Source organism: Macrobrachium rosenbergii, chromosome 37, assembly GCF_040412425.1.
Source record: "Macrobrachium rosenbergii isolate ZJJX-2024 chromosome 37, ASM4041242v1, whole genome shotgun sequence".
Lineage (NCBI taxonomy): Eukaryota > Metazoa > Arthropoda > Malacostraca > Decapoda > Palaemonidae > Macrobrachium > Macrobrachium rosenbergii.
Window position 1 is genome coordinate 44,666,974 of NC_089777.1, and position 15,634 is coordinate 44,682,607.

General features: G+C 37.5%; 1 protein-coding gene across 12 annotated transcripts in view; it reads left to right on the top strand.

Moving 5' to 3' along the window:
- The window catches only part of LOC136825538 (uncharacterized), an 841,925-nt gene that overhangs the window by 377,592 nt on the left and 448,699 nt on the right, over positions 1-15,634 (top strand). The window contains exons 1-3 of one of the 12 annotated variants that reach the window (XM_067082123.1): positions 9,969-10,047; positions 11,359-11,464; positions 12,320-12,368. The exons of 4 other annotated variants lie outside the window; for them this stretch is intronic. The gene's annotated coding sequence lies outside the window, so the exon portion shown is untranslated. Of the gene's footprint in view, positions 1-9,891; positions 10,048-11,358; positions 11,465-12,319; positions 12,369-15,634 lie in introns of those variants that run through there. 7 more of the 12 variants (XM_067082119.1, XM_067082122.1, XM_067082121.1 and 4 more) reach the window with 7 other exon arrangements.

A 15,634-nucleotide genomic window follows, 5' to 3' on the forward strand; every position in this document is an offset into this window, starting at 1 on the left:
GGGATTGGATATAAGTTCCTGCAGGCGGAATCACTTACTCCTGGGTCAAGTGAAGCAGATTAAGTTGGCCGGATCTTGAGATAATCTCCTTGGCCCAAAGTCCATCGTGAGCTTGATGCTCAGGTATGTTGATGACATAAGGGTTGCAAGAGATATAGCTAAGAGAACGATAGAGAAATAATTGATAGAGGTAAGAAAATTTAGAGAGGGGCAAGAACTGAAGAAAATAATTGATGTGCGCCGTAAAAGTAGAGAAAATAATAGGGTTTTGAAAACGAAAGAAATGATGAAAGGGGTAAGAACGAGGGGTTTAAGGAAACAGAGAACAAAATAATTGATAGGGTTTCGTAACTGGGAGAAAAAAAGTCATTGATAAGTAGTAAAAAAAGGGGGGGAGGAGAAATTAATGGTAAAAGGTGAAAAAAATCAAGTAATTTGTTGGGCGGGAGAAGGGAAAAGAGATGATAGGTAAAGATGAGAAAAGAGAGAAAATGGTTGCAAGGGGATAAGAAAATGGGAAGATAATAATTGACCTTGAGTGATATATGATGAAGATAATATTAGACAGGAGTGAGAAGGAAGGAAATGATGAACAGGGAAGAGAAAAAGAAGTAAAAATGACTGGTGGGGGTAAAGTTAAAGAAAATTATCATTAGCAGCTAGGAAAAGGGAGAGAAAATAATTGAAAGAGGCAAGATAAGAAGATAATTGACTAGGGATAAGAAAGATTGAAGAAAATAACTGACAGGATTGAGAAAAGTGAGAATGAAATGGGATATACGGTTAAGAAAACGTAGAAAAAAGTTGGATAAATTCAAGAAGAGGTAGATGTAAATAAAAGATAGGCTTAAGAGGCGTTTAAAAAACAGTGACTTATCTCAAGAAAAGGTTTTGAGTTTCTTTGCTTACTTATACACTCAGTCCACGTTTCTTCATCTTTATGTTCATTCAAACTGGATGGTATCTAATGGAGTATTTATTCTGAAAAAGGTACAAGCTTTCTTGGACAAACAGTCCACACTGTCAAGTATCCTTACAGTGACCAGACGCGTAGTCCAGCTGTATTTATATCTGTGTGCTGGGTACTTTTCATCCTATAATCGCCTAGCTCCTCCTGTGTGGCCCACACCCTCTTCTCACCGAAGGAACGCTGAAGCCACCTCTTCTACAAGATAAAGTGATCTGTTGCAAAGGTTTTTCCCGTCAGTCACACTGTTTTAACTAAACCATTTCCATTTCTAAGTGCCAGTATTTCCATATCAATCTTACCTTGTTAGGGCAGCATTACGTAAATGCCTGTGTTTAAATAATTACATAACATCATGTGTTGCTTCTTGGCCCCCCTATGTGCTCGCCTTGTCCTATGTATATTTTACTGCGTCCTTACTGACTTTTAATTTGTGAATCTCTCCTTTTCCAGAGGGTTTGTTAGTCGTGGAAATTTCTCTTGACTGTACCTTGTGTCAGCATCGTCACACCGATGGATATACTTTCAGGTTTTCCCAGTTATAATTAACCTCTCAGGCCTTGCATGCCTGATTAGTCCATTTCATCTTCTGATATTTCATTTCATGTAAATACACATGATTTTAAACTTATCCTTATTTGTTTGCTTACGGATACCTTGTGAGTAGAGCCTTCAGCTCAGATAAATTCCCCCTTTTTTTCCTTGTTTTTACGATTTCCTAAATCAACAGCAGTCAGATTTTATATAAAAATAGAGGTAAATAACGAAATCATTCATTTAGAGTCTAAAACTGGCTCATGATAAGCATTTCCCAAGAAAAAATCGTAAATATATATATATATATATATATATATATATATATATATATATATATATATATATATATATATATATATATATATATATATATATATATCTATATATATATATATATATATATATATATATATATATATATATATATATATATATATATATCTGTGTACATATAATTCTTTTTGTTTCTGAACACATATTAATTTCTACTTGTTCTTTTACCTTTATTTGGTCTTTAATAAAAAATTATAAGAAAGCTGAAAATAAGTTAAATAAAGAGTAGGACTCAGGAAGAAGGGGAAACCATGATGAATAGGAGATTACGTGATCTCAATGAGAAAAAACTAATAATGACATATAGTAAAGGCCAGTCAAATGGGGATTTAGAAAGGAAAAAATTTACGGAAAGCTGCAATTTGTTTTATCATCTTCATAATAGGGTACTTAATAACATATCAATTTTGCACCCCTGTATCGCCCCGGTTTTGGCCGCCATCTTGAAAAAATGGCGGCTAAAAATAGTTTTTTGTAAATATCTCGCTTGATAATTATTTTACAGGAAACGTATCGAAATACAAATTGTTCTACGTAAAATTTCCTACAAACAATGTTCTATACTTTTTTGTATATTGCAAAGTTTGATGCTACACGCACGAGAAGTTTGTTACTCTTTTTTTCAGACCCCGTTACTTGAAGTACGTAGGAAAATCATCTTCCAGAGGTGTCCTTCCTTTATTGTCGCTTAAGATAGACAGTGAATAGTCATTGGCGGAATTACCACCCTTATACCCAAACATCCACCCAAAATACATAGTTTATGATAAATATCTGAGCTTTTTCTCTACTCTGGTTTATGAGTTACCCCTTCTAGCACTAAGAAGATTTCTAGCATTTCATCCGTGTGGTGATCACAATCCTCCACATCTATGTTTACATGAGAGTTGGTACAAGATGACCCTTTACATGACACACATATTACAGAGCATTTTAATCCTGCCCTTTTACAACTGCAAGTGGCTGTCATACATCCTTTGAGACATTTGCACGATATAATGTTCAAAAGATCTAGAGGAGCAGTGTCTTTATCTGTAGTGATTGGGGCTAGTCCATTTCCAGTCATCTTCCAACCCCAATCTGTAGGTGACAAGTCAATTCCTAACCATTTCTGAACTTGGAGATAAGTACGCAGAGAATGAAATCGAGCTGCAGCGTCTGTGGAAGGCAAGGAAGCCAAGGTAAATGTACTTTTACTCCGTGATTTGGCAAAACGTTGATATTTTAAGTTGCCAAGGGGTTCACATTCTTTGTTCCCATACAGCCGAAGGATGAAAGATTTTCCTGTTTCAGCAACCTTTGCAGAATCTGCCTGTGGTTTCTTAAACACAGCTACAAGTTTCTGAAGTTCTTCATGCTTTTCAAGGAGGTTTACAAACTTTAGTTTCCCTTGTTTTGAAAAAGGCACAGGTGGTATCAGCACCACTAAATGCATGCAAGAAAAGAATGTTGTCTTTAATGACTGATCCATACGTCATGGAGGCTTGTGTGTACAGTTTGTTCTCTGTTTTTCCTTTGCCGTGCTTTATGTTATTTTGTGGTCCTGCTAAAGCGTTCATGATTACCAGAAGGTCTAGGTCTACATCTTCTCCAACTATTGTTACTGAGTCAGTCTTGGAGGATTCTTCAATGGCTGTATTAACAATAAGTGTGTCTGCATCTTCATTAGCTTGTTTTACAGTAAATTCCTCAACTTTGTGATGAGCTTTGTAATAAGTCTGCTCTTATTTCGTTCATTTGAAAGAAATTTGCTTTGACTTGTTGTTGCTGGCATAGTTTCTTCAAATACGGTGTCTCTGGTAGCACACCTCATTCGACGAGCACGTTCAGCACCTTTTGTACTTTTATCTTCTAGATTTTCTGGATACCCATCAAAGACAATGATGGCAGTGTCCTTGTAGTGCTTCCTCACATATTCAACATACCGGTCCAGAATTGTTGAAAAGATCTCTCGCTGATGCCAAACAATTCGATGAATAAGAAATCCCCCATCAACAACATGAATTGCATCTCCAGTGACAGAGTCACATAAAGGAGAAAATGCCTCATAAAGTGAAGATATCTTGGTTGTTCGCATTCCATATTCATCAAACGGTGACAAGGGATGAGGAGCTATTTCGTGCTGAAAGTTTTGTTTGAATTGTTCTTGTGATTTCTTAACATATGAAATTCTTCTAAATAACATCTCAGGATCAGATGAGCATACAAAATCTCTAGTTGTTACTCCTGTCACAGTAGCTCCTAGTGGTTTGACTCTTTTCTTTCTCTGAAACTTGACTTTCGCAAAACTGTCGCCAACAGTATTTGACATTGAACTAACTCCAAATTCATAAGCATTATGAGGATTAGTTTTTCATCTCCTGTTAATCCTGTACTTATTGGCATAATGCCATAAAAATCTGGAAATGGTGGATGTGATGAAAACCATTCCAAAAAACTTCTGAAGATCTTGAGCATCTCTTGAAATACGCGATTTTCTGACATCTGCATGTTGCTCTGCTGTACTGTAAACAACATCACAATATTCTTCAGTTTTCTCTGTGATCTTCAGAGTGGTAGGCATTCCAATCACCCATTTAGTTAGCATTGAATCAGTCATCCCTCTGCCGTGTGTCAGTCCACCAGAACTCTTCATAGATCGCATCAGTGTTTGTTCAATAGTCATGTAGGACCAGATCCCAGACAAAAACTTTTCTGACGTCTTATTGTAAAATCGCCTCTGTACATAATCCCCACATTCCTTGGGGGTGGTGCACTCTTTAAGATTGAATATGTTTTGCAGGCAGAGATGAGCAGATTTTGGCATAGAGAAAGTGACCGCTAGCATGGAAATAAGGCAGCATCTTTTGGATTGTTTTAAGGTGTAATTGCCAATTTCCTGAACGTTCTGCTTCAATGAATTGTTTAACCAGTGTTGTCATTACAAAGTACTGGACCCAAAGTTTTGCTGTGTCATCCTTACTCTTCATCTTGTCAATAATTTCATTGAACTTATAGAGCACATTTTGTAGTTGTTCATCGGCAATCAGCTTAGAGTCAGTCTCTCGTAAAGTTGCTTCTATTGTTGACCTTTCCTCAGCAGAGAGATTGATTTCATTCAGAATCATTGTAGCCAAAGCAGCACGTACTAGTGTGTGCTCTGAGTGCTCTTCCGTAGGCATGACCACTCAGCATTTTATCCACAGAGGCACTCGCATATGCGGTACTAAAAAGTTCTTTAATTCCACTTCCATTCATGACGTAATCAATGGCACCCATAAATGACATCAATAAGTGAAAACCACCAAGACACGCAATAACATTGCTTAGTGGTGATCCTTGTCCACAGCTTGCAAATGTCACGAGCCCCAATATACAAAGGCTGGTCAGATGTTACAAAGCAAGTTAGCATTTCTCCATAGCTTGGTTAAGAACTGTATATATTGTGTTATACTCACTAGGTGGAGCATTTAGGAATGGAAGGTATGATATATGAGATACATCATAAGGCAGGTCTGCAGTACATTTCTCCATGAAACCATTCCGTCCTGGACATTTAGACTTCATTTGCCATTTTCCATACAACCACTGTAGTTCCCTTATTGAGACTGTGGCATAGATTGGATTGATATTTGATATATCTTGGACTGTTATAGTCAACAGTCCTGCGTTACCTTTCCTTTCATAGAGTTTAGTGGGAATATGACCAAACTGTCCAACAGTGGATGCAGAGGGGATCTTTCCCAATCTTTTGATAGGTTGACCTGAACTAGAATCAGTTGGAGAAGGGGTAATACACTGAATTCCTCCCATAGTGTGAAAGGTGTTGAACCCATCAATGGTACAGATGTTACCATCAGCGTTGTCGAAAACAAACTGTGTAAATGAGCCAGTCTGAGGCTCACTGGCTGGATGTAGCAATGCTGAAACTTGAAAGAGAGCTGCCTCAGCATAAGGAGCACACAGTCCCAGAGTTGAGAGAACATTAAGTAGATGTTTTGAGCCATGCTTTTGACTCAGATGAACAGCAAGGCCTATTTGTCAAGGAGATTTAAATAAATTGGTCTGGCTGCTGTTAAAATAGCTTGTGAAATAGCTGTACACTTCTTCCCCCACTTCCTTATATCTCCTTTCTTGTTCTTGATGATGATAGTTTTAATAAGGCTATTGAGTGTATCGGGCACAAGAGAGTCCAAGTCAGTCAGGAATTCATTTGGTGTTGGATACTGATCTACCTCATACATTTGTGACCTAACATCCTCAGCAATAATGGCTGCTGCTGTTTTCACTATCTTAAGTCTCTCCTCTTTCTCATCATTACTCCTATTATTTGTATATCATGCGTCAGACAGAAATTTGTACCCTGTGTCACGAAAACCACCATTGGGTTTCTGGCTCTATTTACAGTTACAACAGTATCTTCTCCATACTTACGTTTCAGTTCAGATTTTATTGTTTTCTCATTTGGCAGCTCACCGTCGTATCCTTCAAAAATTTCACTGAATGAAAATTGACATTCTTCTCGATTTTCCTCACGATAAGTAAAAGCATGATTCATTGCCCCTGAAACTGTTGAACTTTTGGGACGACCAGGTTTTTTCCACGGGCAGTGTGTAAAACCTCTTCATACATTTTGAGTGGTATCGTGCCTCTGCAGCAACTAAGTCGAGCACATTACATATACGGGTATTAACTATTTTACCCCAGTCATCATTCCTTTTCTCTCCCACTATCAAAATAGTGTCCTGAATGTGAAGTCTCTATACGGTGCACACGCTCACGATCACTTACAGTTTTTTGCCTTGTTTTTCATAAAACCCATCAGATGCATCTTCGCCACAAAACGGACAGTCATGAAGAAAATCAAAATCCGAGTCTTGACATCTCAGAACTAGTTTGGGATCTGTAGAGGTTTTATGTCTTGATTGAAAAGCTTCAGCACTTCTTTCTTTCGTGTACACTTTCCTACATTTTTCATGCAGTGTGACACTTTCCAAGTCCTTCTAATTGAGAATGTTTTCCATCTTTCCATTTAATACTGTAGTCTATCAACGTTCTTACACCCTTTTCCTTAACCTCGCGAGTGACTCCCTCAGAAAATACGCCTTCACAAATGAGACATTTCCCTGATGAAACCACATTCCAGGTCTAAGAACTGGTCAACAATCTTCGTTCATACTCTCTGAAAACAAAAGAAAACACTACAATCAATGCAGGAACTTGATAAATGTTTGAATATATCGTTTAAAATAACTTTACGGGCGATATTACGTAACTACAGGCAATCTTTAAAAATTATACGATATTTGCGCACCTTTAACATCAATACGGAGCAACATATGAAAAAAAATGTATATAACATATTTTGTAGAAAATTGCCTGTAGAACAATTTGTATTTAGATACTTTTCCTGCAAAATAATTATTAAGCGAGATATTTACAAAAAAACTATTTTTGGCCGCCATTTTTTCAAGATGGCGACCAAAACCGGGGCGATACAGGGATGCAACACTGATATGTTATTAAGTTCTCTATTATGAAGGTGATGAAACAAATTGCAGCTGGCTTTCGTAAATTTTCCTTTTCTCGGCATTTCCTCGTCTCATTTGACTGGCCTTAATAATACCAGTTGGAAAAACTATCGATCATCATCAAAATAATTTCAGCTCATTGTGCACCTGAGTTTTCCCCTGCAACCGCGCGGCATCCGCGCGGTTCGAGAGACACGTGTTTACTAGTGTCTGTTCATATGGTCCGCGCGGATTTGCGTGCGCCACACGTCAAAATGGAGACGTCGCTTCGACACTGACATTCTTTTTGATGAAGTTGAAAAACGTCCAGCCATGTTGGACATGAGATCAGATAATTATGACAAAATAGGAAAGAAAAAGTGTTGGGAGGAACTACTTGAAATTATCTGCAATTCTGATAAAAACTTAAATAAAAAAATCGTAGTTATCTGCACTTTTTATTGAATTCCTAAGTTTATAATATTTACATTAAATCAGTGTATCCTGCAGTTCAACTCTACCTACATGAATAAAGTACATAAACTGCAAATTGATCTCTTGCAGAGGTAGCGACGCGCTTCCTCTCGGTACATTTCCTTCAGACGGGTTTTTCAGCGGTGCTTGAAATAGCATATCTTCGTACCACCTATAAGCATCTCGTGCCCTTACAAACTTTTGCAAAATGTTACGTGCTTGTATTATATTCTCAACAAAAAGCATGTTAACATTGATAGGTCTGTGGGATATACGCTATATATGTAGAGGACGAACCCAGATCTGTCAATTGAAAGACCTGGGTTCGTTCCTGATGTGAGTCAGAAATTTACTTCCGTTCCACACGTGATTGTGTTGATTATGTCTATATATATATATATATATATATATATATATATATATATATATATATATATATATATATATATATATATATAATATATATATGTATATATATATATATATATATATATATATATATATATATATGTATATGTATATGTATATATATATATATATATATATATATATATATATATATATATATACATAATGATATATACATATATATGCATATATACATACATTTATATATGTATATATATATATATATATTTATATACATACATATGCATATATATATATTATATATATATGTACATATGTATATGTGTGTGGATGTATGTATTCACAATAACATAAATGAATAACACTGCATTATGTTATTTGATGAACTATCATCCTTATTCAGTGTAAGTAAATCGTCAAATTATTTTATGGTCATTCTGAAATAAATGAAGAATCTGGGCTCATATTCTCTGTTTTGGATACAGTCTTTTGAACATACAGTATCGTACACATGTTATTTCCTCCACTTCGATATTAATACTAATGAACCGTGCGGATAACCGCCGTAATATGTACGGCCACCGCTTTTTACATCCGGTCGGTTACCGTCGCAGTTTCCGCCTCGTGTGAACAGGGCCTAAAAATATAATGAAAATTGGATGTAAGCTTGACGATGAATGAAAGTTAATAGTAAACTTGGTGTCGAATAAAAGTCGCTGCAAACTCGGTAACGGGTATAGGTCACTGTAAACTTGATGAATGTGAATAAAAGTTGGGAGTCAACTTCACTACAAGTGAAAGTTGACAGTGAACTTGGTTAAGAACAAAAGTCAGTGAAGAGAGCCGGGAGTGAACTTGACGGGTGACATCCGGGAATGAACTTGAGTGTGAATAAAAGTTGGGGTATGAACTTGATGACGGATGAAAATCAGGAGTGAACTTGATAATAACAAATGAGTCAGAAGTGACCTTGACTTTAAAAGTCGAGAGACAACTTGACTGCAAATGAAAATGAAAGTTTGGACGGAGATGATGAGGAATGAAAGTCGACAGTGAACTTGACCATAAATGAAATTCAAGTGTAAACATGACTGCAAACACAAGTCGGGAGTGAACTTGACTACTGATGTAAGTCGCGAGTGAATTGAGTGAATTGACTACAAGTAAAAGTCAGCAGGACACTTGACTGCAAATGAAGGTCAGAAGTGAACTTGATTACAGATGGAAGCAAGCAATGTACTTAACTAAATATACAAGCTGGAAGTCGGGAATTGGGTATGAATGAAAGTCAGGAATGAACTTGAGTATGGATGAAGTCAGCGGTCAGCAGTAAACTTGACTACAAATGAAAGTTGGGAATGAACTTGACTCTGAAGTAAAATTGAGAGTGAACTTGACTATGAATGAAGTTGGGAGTGAATAAACAAATCAAAGTCTGCAGGTAAATTTCAGTCTGTTTTTTATGTATCTTTCTAGATGCATTTTATTGCATGTTCCATGTGCCTTTGCAACTGAAGAACTGTTACCAGCCAACAGAATGAAGTGAGGGGAAAAGAGACTGCAGGAAGGAGAAGAGTGGAAAAGAGGGAAGATGCAGGAAGAAAATCTTAAGTGTTCAAGTGGGTGGATACTTACCCAACCAGCTGTGACACCCACGCGCTCGGCTTGCGTTGTTTTCTACAACTTGGTTGTGATCCAAAAGTCGCCTCTAGGGCCTCTCCTGTCTGACAGTTCCCGGATCAGGCACACACTCGGAGCCTCTGTCTCAGTGTCGGTCGTCTCTCTCTGCTGGTTTCGGCTCAGTCAATCGGTGAGCACCGCGGTGTGAGGAGAGAGGTCCGGCATCTCTCGTAATCGCAAGACAAGTGGCTCTAGAGGGTGTGTTCCTTTAGACAAGTTTTTAAACTGTTTTATTGAAAATTGTTCTTCCTTTCGTAGTGGCTGGTGTTACTCAGTGCAATCGAATCTGCGCCGAAGTATTATTTAGAGCTGTACTCTGTGCTGTTATCTCGTAGTTTATTTCTGGCGTTTACTCGTTCTACTGAAAGTATTGTAAAGATTTTATTTGAAAGAATTGTATATTTGGAAGAGCATCGATTTGAAAGTGCTGTGGGCAGTTTTTTTTTTTTTTTTTTTAGAACATCAGTTTCTTTGGAAGTGCTTTGAACTATTTATTTGTGTAGAACATAAGTTTATTGGAAAGTGTTTTGAACTAACTGTATGCCTAGAACATTTAAAAGCTTATACAAAAATTTTTAAAACATTATATTTTTTCCTAACATAATAACTTTCGGAATTGTTTTGAAAGGTTTATCTATTCAGTGGAAAACTTACGCGGCTTTTTTGGAAGTATTTTCAAATTTGTAATTGAGAACATCGTTTTGTTGTGAAATCCCTACCAGTTAATTTGAAGACATTTTGAAAGTGCCTTGCTTAACCAGTTTTTTAAGATCTGTGTATTGATTCACGAGAAATACTGCGTTTAGAACGATTCTTAATGACTGAAAAGTGTTCCGGGTAGTTTAAAATTGTAATGTTATTCAATGGACAGTGGCTTTCGCACTTTAGACCTTAATAATCAGTCACTGAAAAGTAGTCTTAGCACCTTAGAACTGTGCACTGATTCTCTGAAAAGTATATTTGGGAAAGAAGTATCTGAAAATCGCCTTACTGGGTCAAATAGATGTTATTTTTTAACCATTTATATGTAAGAAACCCTTGAAAGCAATTAGCAAGGGACCACAGAAATTAACGACGTATGGAAAAAAACAGCAACGCCAAAACAAAAGACTGATGAAAATATAAACAGATAGAATGGATTTAATATGAAATTAAGTTAGTGAATAACCAAGAGGCAAAGATGACGCCTCGGGATAAACAACCGGTTGTCGTAAGATGAGGGGTCCCAGCATATAATTCCTTTTAGAACGGAGGACAGGAATAAAGATAGATGGATTTTCCTCTCTCTCTCTCTCTCTCTCTCTCTCTCTCTCTCTCTCTCTCTCTCTCTGTAATTGCGGCCTGTTCCCTAAGTTAATGTTCGTTCATAGTTTTGTTTCCTTTTATTTATATTTGTTTTCATTATGGTGATTGACAAAGTGCATAAGTATGTGAGTTCCTTATTGGGTGAAAAATGAAATAACAGAACATTTCATGAAAAGATATTTACTGATAGTTAAGAGATTTCAGAAGTGTGATACCATGGAAAGATATTGAAGACGATGATTCATAACTTGGGAATTCATGAAAAAATATTTGAAGACAGTGGATTACTACAGAATGCGTGATTCGAAAGGTTAGAAAAAGTTAATTTCATGAAAAGATGTTAGGAAAGGGAGGATTCTATAAAGAAAATATTTAAAGGATGATTTTGTATAAACATATTACAAGTGTGAGTTCATGAAAAGATTCCATGAAAGTATATTTGAAGATGATAATAAATAACTCGATTAAGGTGGATGTCTTGAAGACGATGTTCCGTCCACTGCGTGATCTGCAATGAAAAAAAATATTCCTTTGGGACTTACAGTAGCAGCCGTTTGAATTGGTTTGAAAACTATGGGGAATTAAGTTACAAGTTACTGCCGAAACTGTTAACCAATAAAGGAATAATAAGAAAGACATACAACTAATGTATCCATTGAGAATGCGAGCCACAATTCCGATTGGTGATATAATTATATTTTGAAGATTGTACAAGTATTATTGAAATAGTCGCTGAAGTTGAAAACCATTGCCGTGGTTTCCGTCCAATTAACATGTATTAAAAACGATGAAATATATCGAATATATTACAAAGAATTGTGAACTAGAACGAGGCAATTTGTAAAGTGCTCTCTCTCTCTCTCTCTCTCTCTCTCTCTCTCTCTCTCTCTCTCTCTCTCTCTCTCTCTCTCTCTCTCTCTCTCTCTTAAAGATACTAGAGCGTGATGATGGATTCTACGTGAGAGATTAATCTCAGAACTAAAGAGGAGGGCATTAGAAAGAGAGTGGGGAGAACAAAAGACATTGAACAAAATTTAAAATGACTTTCAAGTTTGATACAGTGTCTCCACGCTCACGATAATGCTAACGCTCCAACCACTGTTAAATGTTTAATTCGCGCGTACGCACAAGCATTTGAGTGTGCAGTTTTTTACTTCCTTTACAGGTTACATTACATCGTGCACATGTGCTATTCGAAAAAATCGCTATAACAGGTTAGTAACAAATTTGCTGCTCTGTCTCTCTCTTCTTCATATGCTGCCTAAAAATAAAATTTATTTATTATTATTATTATTATTATTATTATTATTATTATTATTATTATTATTATTATTGCATTCAAATGCAACAAGCTTAAAGGTCATTAGCTTGTGAAGCAACAGATTATTAAAGCAAACAATACATTGTACGAACAGGAACAACAGCAAAATGTAAATAATGAAACATCAACAAAGAAACGAAGAGGCGAAACAAAATACAAAAAAAAAAAAGACAGCCCTCGAAGATTTACGTTTCAGTTTTTTTTTTTTTTTACCCTCTGCCAGCTGTGGGTATCTTATGGGTTTTATACCTTTCTGGGTATCATATCCTGCATTTTACCTTTCTGCGCGTTCTATCACATCCTGTATTATACCTTTCTGCGCGTTCCTAATACCCGGGCATTAAGGACACTGTTGGTAAACAAACTTCCATATTATCTGGGCATCTGATCTTCCCTTTCAGTGTACAAGGGTGCCCAGACTCAATACTTTGAAAGAACTTTTTTACTTTGGAAATCATTTCTCTCTCTCTCTCTCTCTCTCTCTCTCTCTCTCTCTCTCTCTCTCTCTCTCTCTCTCTCTCTCTCTCTGTCAGATCTTGAATAATTTGTCTTATATTGTTATTTAAATCTCTCTTTTTCCCTCCCTCTAAACCCTGTCTCTTTTAGATCTTAGATAAATTTTAAGTTGTGAACTAACCCTCTCTCTCTCTCTCTCTCTCTCTCTCTCTCTCTCTCTCTCTCTCTCTCTCTCTCTCTCTCTCTCTCTCTGGAAACAAAACAAACTCCGGATACCATCCTATAACATTCTGTACTTCTATAAATCATTCAAAAAGTTCCATCTCCTCATTTTTTCCTATTAATCTGACAAATCAAGGGAACTTAATACTCGGAGGTCGGTTGAGCGCATCAGTGTCTTACCTTAGCTGCACTCGTTGCTTACTTGGGCGATTACATGGCTGATACTCATAGGTAGGTAGGTAGGTAGGTAGAGAGAGAATATTTTCGATGGGATTTTTCCTAGTGAGTTTACTATCATGCATACGTATATTATATTTAGGGATACATATGTATAAGTATATATATATATATATATATATATATATATATATATATATATATATATATATATATATATATATATATATATATATATATATACTGAACATGCCAGGGTATATTGCAGAGAGGGGAGAGGGAGTGGGAGAGAAAGATACAGTCTTTTACATCATCGATGTTTTGCTTCCATCAATTTAGACGTTTGTATAATTATGTCTGAAAAGGAGAAAGGGAATGAGTGTTTTTGAACTACAGAGGGAGAAGGTTTTTGAGCATTCTTCTGTGAATCGATATGTAGCCTAAAGGTAAAGCGAGAGAGAGAGAGAGAGAGAGAGAGAGAGAGAGAGAGAGAGAGAGAGAGAGAGAGAGAGAGCGCTAATTGATTCATAGTATACCTCCTTTTTTCGTATATATGTATCCATTTAGTTATTACGATATCCTTGGACAGCTCTTAAATGCTTTTGATTCCATGAAAACTACGAAGGAGGCGTTTTCTTCTCGTTTTCCATTTTGTTTTTTCCATTTTCAAGTTTATTCGTGCCTCGTTTCGTTAAGTAAGTGAGGGTGGCCATATCAGTAGCATCTTTCTTTATATAAAATTGAGCGACAGCCTTTTTTTGAAGGCGAAATATGTTCATGTATTTTTGTGAAGGAAAGGAGTTATGGTGTGGGAACTGGGGGTGTGTGTGAGGGTGCCCAGAGGTGTGTGGGAGTCGAATGTGGGGCTTAGAGGGATTTTTCCCATCTTACATTTTTGTGAGCTTGCAATTTGTAGTTATGGGTGATCGTTCCTCCTTCATTCCTGTGGAAGTAATAAGGCATTTCCTAACTTATTCACGTGTAGGGGTCGTGAGTGGTGCGGGTAAGGTAGATAGTTCTCACCTTATTTGTGTGTGTGGTGGTGCGGGTAAGGAGATAGCTCTCACCTTATTTGTGTGTGTGGTGGTGCGGGTAAGGGAGATAGTTCTCACCTTATTTGTGTGTGTGGTGGTGCGGGTAAGGGAGATAGCTCTCACCTTATTTGTGTGTGTGGTGGTGCGGGTAAGGGAGATAGTTCTCACCTTATTTGTGTGTGTGGTGGTGCGGGTAAGGGAGATAGCTCTCACCTTATTTGTGTGTGTGGTGGTGCAGGTAAGGGAGATAGTTCTCACCTTATTTGTGTGTGTGGTGGTGCAGGTAAGGGAGATAGCTCTCACCTTATTTGTGTGTGTGGTGGTGCAGGTAAGGGAGATAGTTCTCACCTTATTTGTGTGTGTGGTGGTGCGGGTAAGGGAGATAGCTCTCACCGTATTTGTGTGTGTGGTGGTGCGGGGTAAGGAGATAACTCTCACCTTATTTGTGTGTGTGGTGGTGCTGGTAAGGGAGATAGCTCTCACCGTATTTTTGTGTGTGGTGGTGCGGGTAAGGGAGATAGCTCTCACCTTATTTGTGTGTTTGGTGGTGCAGGTAAGGGAGATAGTTCTCACCTTATTTGTGTGTGTGGTGGTGCGGGTAAGGGAAATAGTTCTCACCTTATTTGTGTGTGTGGTGGTGCAGGTAAGGAGGATAGTTCTCACCTTATTTGTGTGTGTGGTGGTGCAGGTAAGGGAGATAGCTCTCACCTTATTTGTGTGTGTGGTGGTGCAGGTAAGGAGGATAGTTCTCACCTTATTTGTGTGTGTGGTGGTGCAGGTAAGGAGGATAGTTCTCACCATATTTGTGTGTGTGGTGGTGCGGGTAAGGGAGATAGCTCTCACCTTATTTGTGTGTGTGGTGGTGCAGGTAAGGAGATAGTTCTCACCTTATTTGTGTGTGTGGTGGTGCGGGTAAGGGAGATAGTTCTCACCTTATTTGTGTGTGTGGTGGTGCAGGTAAGGAGGATAGTTCTCACCATATTTGTGTGTGTGGTGGTGCGGGTAAGGGGAATAGTTCTCACCTTATTTGTGTGTGTGGTGGTGCAGGTAAGGAGATAGTTCTCACCTTTATTTGTGTGTGTGGTGGTGCAGGTAAGGAGGATAGTTCTCACCTTATTTGTGTGTGTGGTGGTGCAGGTAAGGGAGATAGCTCTCACCTTATTTGTGTGTGTGGTGGTGCAGGTAAAGGAGATAGTTCTCACCTTATTTGTGTGTGTGGTGGTGCAGGTAAGGGAGATAGTTCTCACCTTATTTGTGTGTGTGTGGTGCA